This window comes from Ptiloglossa arizonensis, chromosome 4, assembly GCF_051014685.1.
Source record: "Ptiloglossa arizonensis isolate GNS036 chromosome 4, iyPtiAriz1_principal, whole genome shotgun sequence".
NCBI lineage: Eukaryota > Metazoa > Arthropoda > Insecta > Hymenoptera > Colletidae > Ptiloglossa > Ptiloglossa arizonensis.
In genome coordinates, this window is record NC_135051.1 from 1556724 (window position 1) to 1572803 (window position 16080).

Consider the following 16080-nt stretch of genomic DNA (forward strand, 5'->3'; position numbering starts at 1 on the left):
TGCATACATAAATGACTATATAAGATTTTTTTATGTACATGTAAGAAAAGCACCCTTAGTTACAGTGAAGTTAGCGTCGATAAGTGAGATCTCGATTGGTAGGAAGACAAGTGAATGAGGAGACATGTGGCGGGAGTGAGAGAAGATAAGACAAAGTGTAAAGTATAGAGACATGTGAGAAAAGTGATCAGAAAAAATAACGGTGTGAATAATAACATTGAATGTTGTTTCTTTGTTATTATAGAAACAATTCAACCCATTTTCCACCAAGAACCTGCTTCAGATAGCAACTGTATATAAACCCACCAAGCTAGTCAACCGGTCGTCACGTCGTTACGCTGTCCGTTTCAACCCATTATTTCTCCCGTCCGAATAATTTTCAAGTAAAGTTATTTGTTTGGATTAGGTGATTCGTCGCGACTCTCACCAATCCTCACTAAATTTACTTTGACGAATCAGGATTCGAATGCGACTCGAATCCTTCACTAAAAAGTGACAGTTTGGAATTTGTCCCGACACAGCATCATCGGTCTGCTTAAGCTGACAGTTACGTTCAACTGACAACTGACCCGTATCACCGCGAGCGGTTGATTGTATGTGCAGTAACGAACATCAAAATTATTTATGGAGTTTATTAACAACATACTGTTCAAAACGATTAATACACAATATTATATAGCAAATATCGCATTTTACTTTTTTTTTTTTTTTTTCCTTTAACAAAGAAGAACAAATATTTTTTATACATAGAAGAAATTTATTTAATTTAAAGTGGATTAATTTTCGTGGAATTCTTTAAAAAGTGGTCAATAAATAATGCTGCGACATTAAAGACTGTCTCGAATTGACTTACTCAAGCATGTAACGCATCGTGTCGATGTTGTATTTCTCTTTGCTAGAGTTGCAGGTATTCGTACAGGAAAATATCTGCCAATAAATCGCGTAATGAAATCATTGACAGATGTCTTATTTACATTTATGTTGGCTAAGTATTTATCAACAATTTCTTCGGCTAATAGCTGTTCATACACATGAAACGCTCGATCTTGCTTATGATTTTTAAAGATTACGTAACTGTTCAGCAGCATCGTGTCAATAAAATAAAAAAAATATTTTTTTATAGGCTTTTTTGCACCTTCGCATAGTGTGAAATTTACTTAACATTTGGTCGCCAACATCAACCATGTATTGATTGTAATCAATTACTGCGGTTGGTTTTAAACTCTTTTGTTCCGTACATCGGTTCCGTTTCCTTGTTTCAGCAAAATCTAAATCGTGCATAGTAGTTAGTATAACGACATCTTTCTTATCCTTTCACTTTATCGCCGATATTTCTTCTGTACAAAATACGACCTCTCCCTTTTGTAATTGGTGTGATTTTAATTCCGGAGGCATACCTTTTCTATTTATTCTCGTTGTTCCACATATATTTGTTTTTATAATGTATAATTCTCGATATAGAGCGATGTAAAATGAGATTTACGATGGGCTTTACGGCCCGTGGCTCTTTTGGATTTTTACGGGTGGCTTCACCCGGTTCATCCTTCTTTTGTGGCGGGGCCGTATTCTTGGTTCTCTGGGGCGCAGGCGGCGCTTGGGTTTTGTCACCTTGCGCGTTCGAATCATGTCCCATTGAGCTTCGAAGGGGAGATAATCAACCCTATATCGTTGCATTTTGCGTTCGATGTTGTTCGAGTTTTGCAACGCAGGGGAGAAGTTCGTCCCTGTAGCGTCGCGTCGTGCGTTCGAATTATTCACCCTTGATGGTGTTGTTGCCCAGCACCGCGCGCGTGTATTTCCGGAACTCCTGGTATAGGTGTTTGATGACAAGGTTAGCCTCTGTTGCCGGCCATGAAAGGTCGTTGCCTTCGGCTGCCTGTCGTAGGAGTTCTCGTGCGTCTCGGTGCCTCGTACAGTAGAACAGGACGTGTGGGGGCGTCTCGGCCTCGCCACAGACACAGTTCTCGTCCGGAATCAGGGCAAAGTCCTTTAGCTTCGCACGGACGGGAAGGAGAGTCCCAGTACATACTTTCCTTCTCGGTTCCTGAACTTCACCAACACGGCTTCCGTGGATCGTCCATGCCTGAATCCGTATTGCCGATCCGAGCAATAGTCTGAGTTCAGAAACACATTTCTCATTCTTAGCAGAATCAGCTTCTCCAATGCTTTACCCAAGATGGAGAGTAGGCAAATGAGCCTATACGATTTCATCTACGTCAGTGGTTGATAAGGCCCTTTGAGTATGGTTCTGATAGAACCGACTTTCCATCTGACGAGGAATACTCCTTGGCATACTACCTTGATCAAAAAGTTTTAGGACTTTATTCATAAAATCAAAAATACAAATTTATTCGTCCAAATCGATATGGTCCCCTTCAAAGTAGTCCCCATTGACTGCAATGCACTTGCGCCAGCGCTTGATCCAATCCTCGAAACACCGCTGGTACTCAATTTTCGGTATGTCCATCAGAGCCGTCTTCGATTTTGTCATGACCTCCTCTCGGGTACTGTAACGCGTTCCGCGAAGCGGTTTTTTAATTCGGTTGAACAGAAAAAAGTCGCAGGGAGCCAGATCTGGTGAATTTGAAGGCTGCTGGATAGTGTTCGTGTTGTTTTTCGTCAAAAACTCGCGGATAAGGATCGCATTGTGCGCCGGTGCGTTATCGTGGTGCAAAATCCACGAGTTGTTTGCCCACAAATCTGGCCTTTTTTGACGAATTGCTTCGCGCAAACGTCTCAAAACGCCCAAATAATATTCTTTGTTGACTGTCTGTTTTTCTGGCAAGAATTCTTGATGCACAACACCATTGTAATCCATGAAAACCGTGAGCATCGCCTTCTTTCTTGACTGAAAACGACGTGGTTTTTTCGGTCTCGGCTCTTCCGGTGCACGCCATTCACTCGCTTGATGTCTGGATTGTGTGTCATACTCATAAATCCACGTCTCATCTCCAGTGATGATACGTTTAATAAATGTTAGGTCGGATTCGGCCTTGGAAATCATGTCTTTCGCGATTTCAACGCGGTCCTTTTTTTGCATGAAATTGAGGTCTTTCGGCACCAGTTTTGCAGCGACACGTCTGAGGCCCAAATCACTAACCAAAACGTCTTGAACGGATCCATAAGCAATGTTCAAGTCCTCTGCCAGCTCTATGATGGTCAATTTGCGGTTTTCGGACAACATTTCTTGAATTTTATCGATGTTTTCATCGGTTTTCGACGTTGTCGGCCTGCCACTGCGTTTGTCATCCTCGACCGACTCACGACCACTTCTGAAGCGTTCGTGCCATCGAAAAACATTTGATCTCGAAAGAGTATCGTTGCCGAAACACTTCTCCAACATATCCAAGGTCTGCGGACCGTTAAATCCGTTTTTTACACAAAATTTAATGCAAACTCGTTGATGCTCAAATGATGCCATTTTCAAAATCGAAGACACGAACAAAGGAGATGTGCTCAGTACAACGTAACTTTTACAAATATCAAGCTATGATGCTGAAATTGGAAGGAAGTGTTAATGACAGATATGGTAACCTAACAAAAAAAAAAAAAGAAACAATCGGGTGATTGACAGCGACACACGGGGGACAGTCCTAGAACTTTTTGATCAAGGTAGTAGACATGCGTTGTAGAGGCGAAACAGCCCGGTATGGATTGAACCATACGCGCGTCTTATGACTTCGACCTTTAAACGGTCCGGACCAGGGCCATTTCCCTCGCTTTAAGCTTGAGATCGCGTCCCCAACCTCCATTCCTAAAGAATGTACAGTCTTCGGTCGACGGGTCGGTGATTGTTCTTGCCTGATGGTCAATTGCTCCAGTGTTTCGTCCGCGGTCCAGTCATCGTAAGACTATTATTAGTGCACTGGAAATTTGGGGGAGAGGTCTCTCTCTGTTTTTGCCTCGCGCCAACTTTTGTAATGGTCGGTCGAGACAATGAGTTGAAGTTACAAAGTTGTAGTTTAAAACAATATAATATTTATAATTATTACAATAGATACGCATATAAGAAAGCGATGGTTGAATATTTGATCTGATCGTGATCGTAGAGTCGGGAGCTCGCCCGCGTTATACTTAGTCGACACGCCCGTCGGCGTCGACGCTAAGATCGCAGCGTTATTTGAATCGGGAGTTCGCCCGTGCGTCAATTGTTCGACCTGTTCCTTCCGGTCGATTGTGAAAGACTGTCGAATTCTTCTGGCCACATCCTGGAGGAAAAACGCGTGCTTGGTGCCGCGTGCAAATCCCATCGGCTAGTCCACGTGGACTGCAGCTGCGTTGCGTCAGCCGTTGTCCGCTCGAATTCTGGGAAGACTATCTCCTTAGTTCTTGACCGCCGTGCCGGTCGTCTCAACGTATTGTTTAGAGCATTCTGGAAATCGTTTCCTGTTTGTAACCCATGTCGATCCTCTTGAAACTAACCGCTCCTCGCGGCGTTACCTTCCAAAGGCCTAGCCGCCCGATGAGTGCTCCTTGATGTGTCCCCGCGTTGCTTTGATGACTGCCGATTGTCCTCTGTCTTTGTTCGTACAAAGGGAGCCGCCAAGTCCCAACACTCTCTCTCTACCCAGTTGGAAATAAATCCAAATATGACATTCGTCTGAGTATTCCTGGTTGAATGTTTACAGAAATATCAAGTAATGCATAACGATAGAAAGTCAGAGTCAAGTAATGTTTGGACTTACTTTCATTAAAAAAAGTTCTCGATCAAACTATCAATAATACGTCTACCCAAGATATTCTCGCCAGGTGGTTAACATGTAACCAAGTTTTAGTTGCAAATCAAATTTGCTACCTATGCTTATTTCAATTAAACTGTGCAGTTCTGATTGTGTCACTTGAAAGTGGAAATTCCTGCATATGCACGACTAACATTGGCAGAAGTTTATTTTCTGTAGCCAGAAACATCAGCCGTAAAACGCATCCTCTTCCTCTTTCGTTCTTCGCATAATTTGTTGCTAACAGTGAGCTTGTATATTTTCATAATTTGTTGCTGAAAGAGAACTTGTACACATAAAGGTAGGCTTTCTTATAATGATGATTTCGTTTAATCGACATTCCACTGTAATAGCATATAATTTTTCCGGTGAAAATTGGTATTGTAATATATACTTGTTTTCTTTCAGGTGTTGAGTACTGCAGTAGCATATTTTACGTTATTAAGGCAACGTGGAGTCACTGCACAATAAATTTATACCACCTGTATTTTATAATATGTACATCAAAAACGTACGTTATTTTTTCCATAATACGTAATCCGATGTTTTGTACTTTACTAACGCGATAAGTATAATATAAAAAGAAATGTAGTTTCACTGTTTCCAAAACTCCATCCTTGTTTCTTGGAATGTATAGAAAACTATTTTTTATACATACATCGGAAGCTAACCAGAATTTTATGCCAAATTTGTCCGGTTTGTTGGGCATGTATTGAGTAAATCTACAACGTGCTTTTGTAGGAAATAATTGTTCATCTATAGCAAGAAATGCTCCTGGTTTATAACAGTTTTGACTGTTTTCGATAAATTTGTACCAAACTTCAGAGATCAAAGCGAACTTATCGTTTTGTAAGCGTTGGCTTCGTTGATTTTTGTTGTCAAATCGAATAAATCTCATGATTTCTGCGAAGTCATTTCGGCTCATAGTTGTCGAGAAAAATGACAGACCCCATTTCGTGTTCCATAAAACTGATACATCCATATTTTTAGCCTCATATGCGCCGTGTGCATATAGAAGTCCAATAAATGCATATAATTTTGCAATAGATAAATTCCATTTCGTTTTCAACACGCGAAATGCCTCTAATTCCGTATATTTTCTTACATGTTCAATCATGTTATGATCAATAATCAAGGAAAATGCTGACTCAACTTTGCCCTTTGTAATATTTCGTTTAGCGTATCCTGTCGGTCCTGATATTTCCTTGAAAATATTATAAATCGGTGCTCTTCCGCGATTAGACCCTTCCTTTATTTTTTGCCAAACAGTTCCGTCCATAGCAGTTTCAATCTCTTCCTCATTTTCACTTTCGGAACTAACTATAAATCTCTTTCTTTTTTGTCCTTTTCGTATATTCAAAATATTCTCTTCGTCCGTATCGCTATCAGATAAGCCACAATTATTTTCTGCTGTATCATTATCAATATCGGAAACTTCTTGGTCATCTTCCGAACAATCCTCGTCGATATTATTTATTTTATCTAATAAATCGATATTCCTCGAATGTCTTGATATTTTTGGGAGTGAATATACAAATGATAAAGTAAAAACTAAAATATAAAAATATAAATCAAACGGAGTAAAAACATTGAGACCAGAAATAAAAAAACAATTATAAATAATACCACAAAATATTGTTGGATCTGTCGACTTTGTCGAAACTATCACTTATACCACGTAATAATTTCTATTATACACTGCGAAATTTCGTGTAGGATCACAAAATCGTATTGTCGTCCAAGGAACGATATGCATTTGTTCCAATCGCGCGTTTGTTACGAAGAATATAGTTGTAAATAACATGAATTTTTCAAGCGGTCAAATGACCGTTCGTGGTAGGCTAGACATGATATAAATTTTTTTTAGAAAGTAAATATTAAAAAAAGTTGTGAATATTAAAAAATGGGTTGTATGTATATAATATTATAGGAAAAGTCAATAAGCTACATGGTCATACAATAACGTTGTATACGAGAAATTCTAAATGAAATTTCAAAAGCGGTCATTTGACCGCGCATGGTAGGTTTAGTGTTAATGAAATAAATAGAAAAAAAAGGTTTGAATTTGCAAAAAAATACATAAATAAGCCGTTAGAGTTTTGGAAATCTGTTATTTTCTCCGACGAGAGTAAAGTTAATATTTTTGGAACAGATGGAAAATGTTTAGTGTGGAGAGAAAAAGAAAAAGCTTTAAACCCAAAAAAATATGAAGCCTACACTAAAGCACGGTGGAGGGAGCATCATGATATGGGGGTGCATGGGCGCGAATGGTTTGGGTAATTTGTATTTCATTGAAGGAATTATGGATAAATATGAATACCTGAATATTTTGAAATTGAATTTGAAACAAAGTGCAGAAAAATTAGGGATATCGGATTGTTATTATTTCCAGCAAGACAATGATCCCAAACACAAGTCTCATTTAGTTAGAGAATGGTTGTTATACAATACACCACATGTCTTGGAAACACCTCCACAGTCTCCAGATATAAATGCTATAGAACATATATGGGAAGAACTGAAACGTCGTGTTCGAAAACATACAATTTTGAACAAAAACGAGCTAAAGAGTGCGTTAAAAGAGGAATGGGCAAAAATTGATAAAAATATAACAAATAATTTAGTTGCATCAATGCCCAAGCGATTGCAAGCCACAATAGACAGTGAAGGATATCCAACGAAATATTAATTCATTTATTAATTTGTTATTTTGATTAGTAATTCAAGAAAGTATCTACTGTATGAATACTTTTTTCCCAGCGGTTTCCGTACTCATTAAGAATTTTATTATATAATATGTATTAAGATGCTTCAATTTTAATAAGATATACATCGTTTAAAAACTGTGTTAATTTCCTATATTGTACCATATTTCGTTGTTAAATTAATGTTCTGTAGAAAAAGTTAACGGCATTAAATGTAGAGCTCCTACTGGTGTATGAATACTTTTTTCGCTAACTGTATATAATAAATGAAGTACGTTTACTTTCTGCATTATCATATCCCTTTTGCGTATCATTTAACAGAGCTGGTGCTACGTGACGTGAAATTAATCTTTATAACTACACTTTATTGCTTTTTCAACATAAGTAGATACTTGCCTGTATCACTCGAAACTAGTATCACGGTAATTAATTTTGTTCATCATTATCTTCTTCAAAGTAACATAAGTTGAAATTATTTTAATACACTTTTTTGTTTATGATCTTTCATTGTCTCATTCTTTATATAAATTACTATCATTATTCATACTGTTATACCAAACCGTAATCATGCTACGATACCTACCGCATTGCGTTCTTAAGATTAATCTTTGTTTCCATGCGAGCCAATTCATAGAAGTCAGATAACGTAAGGCAGCCAAAACACTTTTTGGACCAGCCTACGTGACTCCCCGTGTGAACCTCATGCTGCAATCGAACTCTTTCTTTGTCACCGAACGATATAAAGACCCGTCGAAGACCCCGAGGATCACTCTTCTCTGAGTCATGTCTAAGTGCTAAGTACGTCCGTGAAATTTGTGTCAGTCGGTCTATTTCAATAAATCTTCAGTAAAGTGCCAAGGGATCGTTGAATTCTACATGAGTGTATGAGTGTTCCTTCAACCCTTCCCTCCTGCATAACAGTACGTACCAATTTTTTCTATACAATTGACAAAGGCTAGCGATTATTGCGTATACGTAGAAACGTATTAACGTTTCGGTAAAATGTGTACAATAAAATTGAATTGCATATACATTCATTCGAGAAGCTACTTGCGCAAATTTCATAGAACGCGCGTTATTGTCTTTATATATGCAAACGATTATATAGATACGTAATAATCTGGACAATAGTCACACGTATTTAATGGCAAATTGATATTTAATACAATCGATGTAATTTAATATATCGATTCCTTGATATAGTTTCAAACCGACGCATTTCCACAGTCTAACCACACGTACACACGTGTGGGTAATACGTGGTGGACGATACACTAGCGCTTTGTCAACCGTTTATGTATTTTGTCGTAAATCTTACCGACTATGTCATCCTGTCCATTGCTTTCGCTCGAGCAAGCAACACCTGGCCACTTGAACGGGTTCAGGCAACGAACACGGAAAAATCATGCTAAAAATCCTGAACTAGAAAAGGTGGTTAATGCATACGGTATTCTTTCGTTCTAATAAAATGACCCGACTTCTTATTTGTGAAAACTCAAGAGAAAATTAGAAAATTCTACTATGCAAAGAAATTTTCATAAGAGAATTATTCGTAAGAAAAAATTAATCAAGAAAATCAAAGATAAATTATTTAATTATTCAAAATATTGAATAACCCCTGATCGATTTTGTCGTCAAAGCAAATTTTTTAAAAGTTGGAAAATTGTGCACAAATCTGTTACTTTGACTCGGAAATCCACCATCGCACAATGCCTTCTTTTATATGAAACGCAACATCGTATTTCTAAAAAAGTATGGATAAACGTTAATACTCGAATCATATTTTAACGCGAGACTCGAACAATATAGAAACTAATCAAATATTCAATAATATCGTTTTTGCGTAATACTAATCGTTAGAGATGTGAAGTCGGAGAGTATCCGACTTCTTCGCTAAATGATCATATCGCGGTATGAAAAACGCGGTATACAAGAAGGCTCTATAACCTGAACTAAGAAATACATACAAGTAACATAAGAAATATCATTGCTCGCGAGTATATGGTAAATATACTCGCGGTCACTGTACACGCCAAAATCAACAAATATAAATACAACCGGTCACCCGTCTCGATTTCGACCTTTCGTCCTCGGACATGGTTGGGGACCGGAGGAATACAAAATTACATGCGACTCACCGATCGTAGAACACGAACGAGTAAGTACCTCGACAAAATCCTCAACGATGTTGGTCCGCCAAGTCCTCGTGGACGTCCCAGTCAAATGTCATCGTAGAAGATCCAAGGTGGAGCATGCACTGATTCTACTACCGCTAACGATTAATTTTAAATGTTACAAAAAAAAAAATAAACTAAATTAGCAACGCGACCGAGTATCAAAGCCAGCGAACAAAAGTGATTCTATTGTCGGGATTCAAAGAGCAATGAGAGCCACGATGCTCTGGAGAGAATTTACAATACACGAGAAACATTGAATCTAGATCGCGGGGCCATAAACTCTGAACGAGACTGTACTCGGAGCCACTTTGCAACGAAAAACATTACAAATCTAAGCAATAAACACTGACTCTACTAGCCGCATTGCGCGCGGCTCCTAATGTGTCACAGCGTCCATCAGTAGTGCGGCACTATCGCTACGATTGGTAATCTGTAACAAAAGAAACTATAAATTTAAAAAACATTCATGGAAATAAATATTCTTGTATTATAATTAAACAATAAGTGAACTCGAAATATTTTGCCCAAAATTACAATTTAATTCGTAGACACGGATTGATTTATATAGATCTGCACTGTATAATGAAGAGAAAAAGCACAAAAACGATTTAATTGTTTCACTTGCTTCACTTGCATATGTGCCTTAGGTAGAATTTCCGGCTGTAAAAACAAAAATACCACAAACAAATACAAACCACTTTTCTAACATACTATGGAAAAACACGTGTTTGGATCGTTTTTCGAAGGACTAATAAAAAAGGGTTTTCAGAAGAATCTGCTGCCCGGAAGAAACCATTTTAAATTGTGGCTACTTGAAATTAAAGTCAATACAAAATGATGATCAATTCAAGATGAAACGGCATGTTACACAAAATTTTAATGGAAACATTACAATACCAGATACGAAACTTACTTACATAAACAATAATTGTAAAATATTAATTAGTCCTATCTGTACGAGCGTCAAAGTAACTTAATAATAATAATAATAATAATACTCTCCTTACATAATATAGATAACTAAACACTGCAGTGTTCTGCTCTCTTATAAACTACCTGCCTACTTGGCCCTGTACAAGAGTGTACCTAAATATAAACATTATTTATTTGCATCCTGTCTATAAAAAAATCTAGAGAAAAAAAAGGAAATATCAAATGTGTTTCCGTTTTTTTGTGATCGTTGATGCCGTAATACTTTTCTTGAAACACAAACTCAAAAATATTAAATTAATTTTATAAATGATAACTTTCCAAATACTTTTTATACCTTTTAGTTCTTCCATAGGATTTTTTATTTTCGATTACTGCATACCGATGGTTTCAATAGAATTGTGTAGATGGATTCTGCAATAAAAACTTGTTTAGGCATAAATTTGATAAAGCTGTAAAGAAAATACATTAGTGAACATACAAAATTATTATGTATTGTTTGAGGAGGTATTTGCTACCAATCATAGTAAAATTGAAACCAGAAAAGTAAAAGTACAGAAATTCCCCCTCTTATATAAAAATGAAAAATACAATATATGAATATAGCAAAGAAAGATACTATGAAAACGAATATCACACAAATGGATAATGTAAAAATTGTTTACATTTTCATTAAATTTATGCGTCCAGAGTGTAGCAAAAATATATGATTTATAAAAATTACACTCTGTATAATTAATATTTGGAAATCTGAAATTTATATTTCATCGAATATAACTACGTTTTAGCTGTATCGCCAGTGACAAGCATTCGATTTGCAACATGAAGAAATTATAACAAAATAATTAGTCAATTGACAAAAACATCAGTTTCGTGGCAGCTCCGGTGGATCTGAAACAAAATCGGCAGCCATTATTAGACAATGAAAACAAAACCCCGAGTGGAAAATCAAGAAAAGATATTCCCGAGAACAGCCACGGGTTCCGGGGGGAGGGGCACTCCCTAATTTGCGACGTAACTTTAAATATTAAGTATGAAATACAAATCGCGAATAGGGTTCCATTGTCCGCAACACTAATTTATAACATACGAAATCAAAATATTCCCAGTAAAAATCGCGAATGGTGATTCATTATCCGCAACACTAATTTCAATTGCGATCAATTCGCAACATCAATTCGAACGGCAAATAACCAGCGCACAATTGGGTGAGGAGCACGAGTGATACATGTGTATACATAGGTACGTGCCTATGTATCGTGCCAATCAACAAACATACCATCTACATAACTACTGACAAGTACAATGACAAAACGGTAAAAGTAATGACCTTCCATCGTCGTAAAAAAATCCGAAGATGAAGAGCCGTTTCTTACAGCCTGTCTCTTGAGACAGTTTGTCTAGGTCTCTTCTTTCCTCGGGCGGCACTGACTAATCTGAAACTCCTAGATCCGACATTCGGTGCAGCACGCCTGCGACCGTGCGACCGTGCAAACGATTCCAGGAATCGTTGGTCGTGCACGCACGCGTGAAGAATCTCGAGCGTAACGTTCGTTTCGACGCCTAATATTGTGACCGCATCCGCGAAAACTAAAGCGGAAAAATTCGAAGAACAGAACAGCAACGCCCGAAGCAAACGGCATGTTTTGTTTGGACCAGTTTCGCCATCAATTCTTCGAATTGTCCTACAGGTACATCATGCGCAAATGCGCTTACCCGAATTGAGAATGTGACGACTTGTCTTGGCCCTACCTAAATACTCTTAGCACACATACCAAAAATATGTTACCTACCTACCTAGCCATACATTTAAAAAATGGCAAACCACATTCTCTCAAACACAATCACTCCTCGAAATCTGTAAAAAAAACAGAGAAGATAATAATTTATTTTTAGAATTCTGGAGATTTTAGTTTCAATATAAATTTGTTTCTGAGCGTACACAGAATAGAATACGAAAATACTTACATTAATCGCTTGTGAATCATCGCCCAATACTGCTCTTCAGTGATGTACTGACTTTCATACCGGTAATGAGTGATATTTATTTCGAAAAGAAAAATTTATTTCGCGTGTCCTTAAGATGTAAACGAAACTCTACACGGTGCCGTTGAGCACCGAAAAACTTAAACAAACAAGCTAAACGTATCAAACACTGACTCGACGACCGCATTGCGCTCGGCCATTATATTCTCTGGAAAGGGAAAGAGACAGAGAAACAACATTCGAAGTAAGCGGTGACCTGCCTGTTGCCATCCTATTCTTTTTCTGTCTCGAATGTTCGTCACTAGAATACCGCTTTTTCTGAGAACCCAGAATATACGTTCTTAGATAAATACATCCGTCTTATAGAACGTACAAGACGAACATCGTGAAATGTACAAAAATATTTCCAAGAAATGGGATTTTCAGTAACATAATAACGTATTATTCATGAATGTAATTATTATAAAAAATTGTTTAATTTTATACCATTATATTAGGGACTTGTTTATCGATCAGATTTCACAATACCTCCTGATTTCTATAAATATTTTGAAACTTGCACGGAAAAATATCTACAGATTCCGCGCCGAAGGTACGCGTTCCTTCCTTTCAAATTGAAATCAGCAACTGTAACAGTAATGAAACACATACTTAAAGCAAATGCATTGAAAGATATATGTATATATCTATTACAACCGAGTAACAATTAAAGACGGAATACGTTGCAAAGGAGCATTGAGACAATTGGTGTCGGTTGGAGATCGAAGAAAAAGTGATCGCGAAAATCTGATTCAACTTTTCTCGCGATACCAATTGTTTTTATAATCAAGAGTATATTAATGTTGAATAAAGATGCCAATAGAGTAGATCAGAAGCAATTAGAAGTAATTAGGTACCAATACACACCTTGTTAATGTCGAAATTAGTCCGAAGAGATTCAGATAAGTTCAGACAGATCTCGACAGGTTGACTTCCACGGAACAAATGATGATCCCGGCGCAAGCTTTCGCGCAGTTAGCCATTGAAGTAGGGGAAGTAATAATAATGGCGGACGATTCCGTTCCCGCCAAAACGTAGGTAGATATATATAACCATACATATGCGAGCGATTGGTTAAATGCGTAAAACCATGTATTTCGATCATTACGTCGTCGATCAAAAGGATACCTTAGGTAGAACTCCCGGCTGTAAAAACGAACCCAAACCATTTTCCTAACATACGATGGAAAAACACTCGTGTTTAGATCGTTTTTCGATGAATTAACAAAAGAGAGGGATTTCGGAAGAATCTGCCCGGAAGAAGCCAATTCAAAATGAAATCACTTCAAAGTGAATTCAATTCAAAATGAAAGTAAATCTAAAATTTACCACCGTATTTTACAAAAATGTAATTAAGGGAAAATTTAATAAGCGGTAATTGTTTCATCGAGTGTTTGTAAAAAAAAAACAGCTTTCCCTTAATATTTGCACACTGTCAATTACATTTCATGTTCGTGAAATACTTTCGGGAAACGTAAATAATTGTAATTATTAGAAAGTAATTGTTGAATTTAAAAATTTTACGTTAATGTCTTTCGTCGTTAAATTTGTAATCATCAAAGTTTTGACTAATCATTGCTTATTTAATCTTTGCACTGACCTACTACGATATCAAGTAACGACATTCAAATTGTAAATAGTAAAAATTGAATATCCTTATACGTGTTACCTACTTCGTTTATCTTCTTATTTCGAAGATTTTACGAATAATCCGTTAAAATCGTTCGATGTGGAGTGTCATGGCGCCACTGTTACGTCTTAGGCGCTACAGTTACAATTAGCGATGGACTACAGAAAGATTAATAAATTTAAAAATACTTATCGAAATAAATACAGTCGTATCATAATTATCCATTTAGTTAAGTGGAAGTATCTTTATCCAAATTGTAATTTCATAAAGAACTCTATATACATATTTTTGTCTCTCTATCTGACCAAATAAAAATTGGAGATCAATTTTACTATGATATCCTATTTCGGCTTATATTATGGCGCTACCTCCTCCTAATAATTATTTTCGGATAACATGCAAAGAATGACTCTATCTATCAACATCGTCGGAATTAAACCTTTTCACATTGAACGGGTATGTTTTTGCAAAACACGACCTACACTTTGTAAGTTACTTGAAACACTACTTATTTCGGCGATTTATCTAACGGTTCCTACAAAATTAAACGCAGTGCATCTTAATCACTCTCTTGTTTCGATTTGTTGAAGCTTATAGGCGTCCTGTACTGTTTCATGTACCATATTTGTTTGGGTTTTTTAATAGGTTATGTATAACTTTTTTGCTCCGCTTTAATAATCGTACAATTTTTGAAATTATAGTTTTCAATTCTAGTTTTCTAATCGTAATAGAAAAATGCAATCAATTTCACTTTTATTTAAAGCATTTCCATGACCCATATTCAATTTTTATAAAATGTAACAGTATTTCTAACTCTATAAAGGCTTGGCGGAATCACTCCTGAATAGATGTAACGAAGAGAAATATCAGAAATGCAAAAACTATTCTAAGTTGATAGTTTAGATCAATTATCTTGGTATTTTACGAATAATCCTTCGTCATAGGTAATATTAATTCTAAAAATTTTATTAAGCTCTTGGAATAGCTGTAACCTTAAAACTATTCGTTAAGTACCAGATTCAGATTTTTTATTATAACATTTTAGATTCTATACAGGTCTATCTAATATAATACATTGTTCTAAATACATATTTTTAGACCCTAGTGCGATTTCGGGATAGATGAATAACTTGTTTATTTTGTATCATTTCTTTTACATATAAAACCACACAATGGAGTTTAATTAAATTGAAAATAATTGTTTTAATAAGGTCATATTGCAGGACAACACATGTTGCACTCACTGATGGGCTGTTACCTAATTTAAAGCCAAAATTTGCTTTCAAGGCAAATCTATATATGTATTTATATGTAGAATGAAATTTTCTATTACCATAATGCATCTGATTAAGGTCTGTCTTTACTAACTATTGGATTAAGTCCATGTGATTGAGACTCATAGATTTTGTAGAAATTTGGTAGAACTTGGTACATGGGCTCCTAAAAACTAAATGTTACTTGTAATAAATATTTCCACCCAAGATAGATAACTCTGCCCCTTATACAAAAGATTTTTTATTCGGCCATGATTGCAGTAATTGGAATACATCTCCTAGACCCCATTGCTACTTAAAGTGGCAATGCATATTCACAACTATTGCATTTAATGGTTCAGAAGATAAATGTCTCATGAATCAGATGTTGCTCTGTCTTAATTTTCATTCATTTTCAAAGATGGAAAGCGAAACATTTTAACAATTTCATATTAAGTATATTTTGAAAAGTCCAGATACCCTAACAAGTTTATAAAATCTTTCAAGTCCTAGTTATTCTCATGACCTCTACCTGTTTGATTTGGAGCATATTAATTTTTGCTCAATAATGTGTTTTCGTCATATTTATTATATATTTATAAATATACATTTTCTTGTTTGCTTAAAGAGTGGTTATAGAGT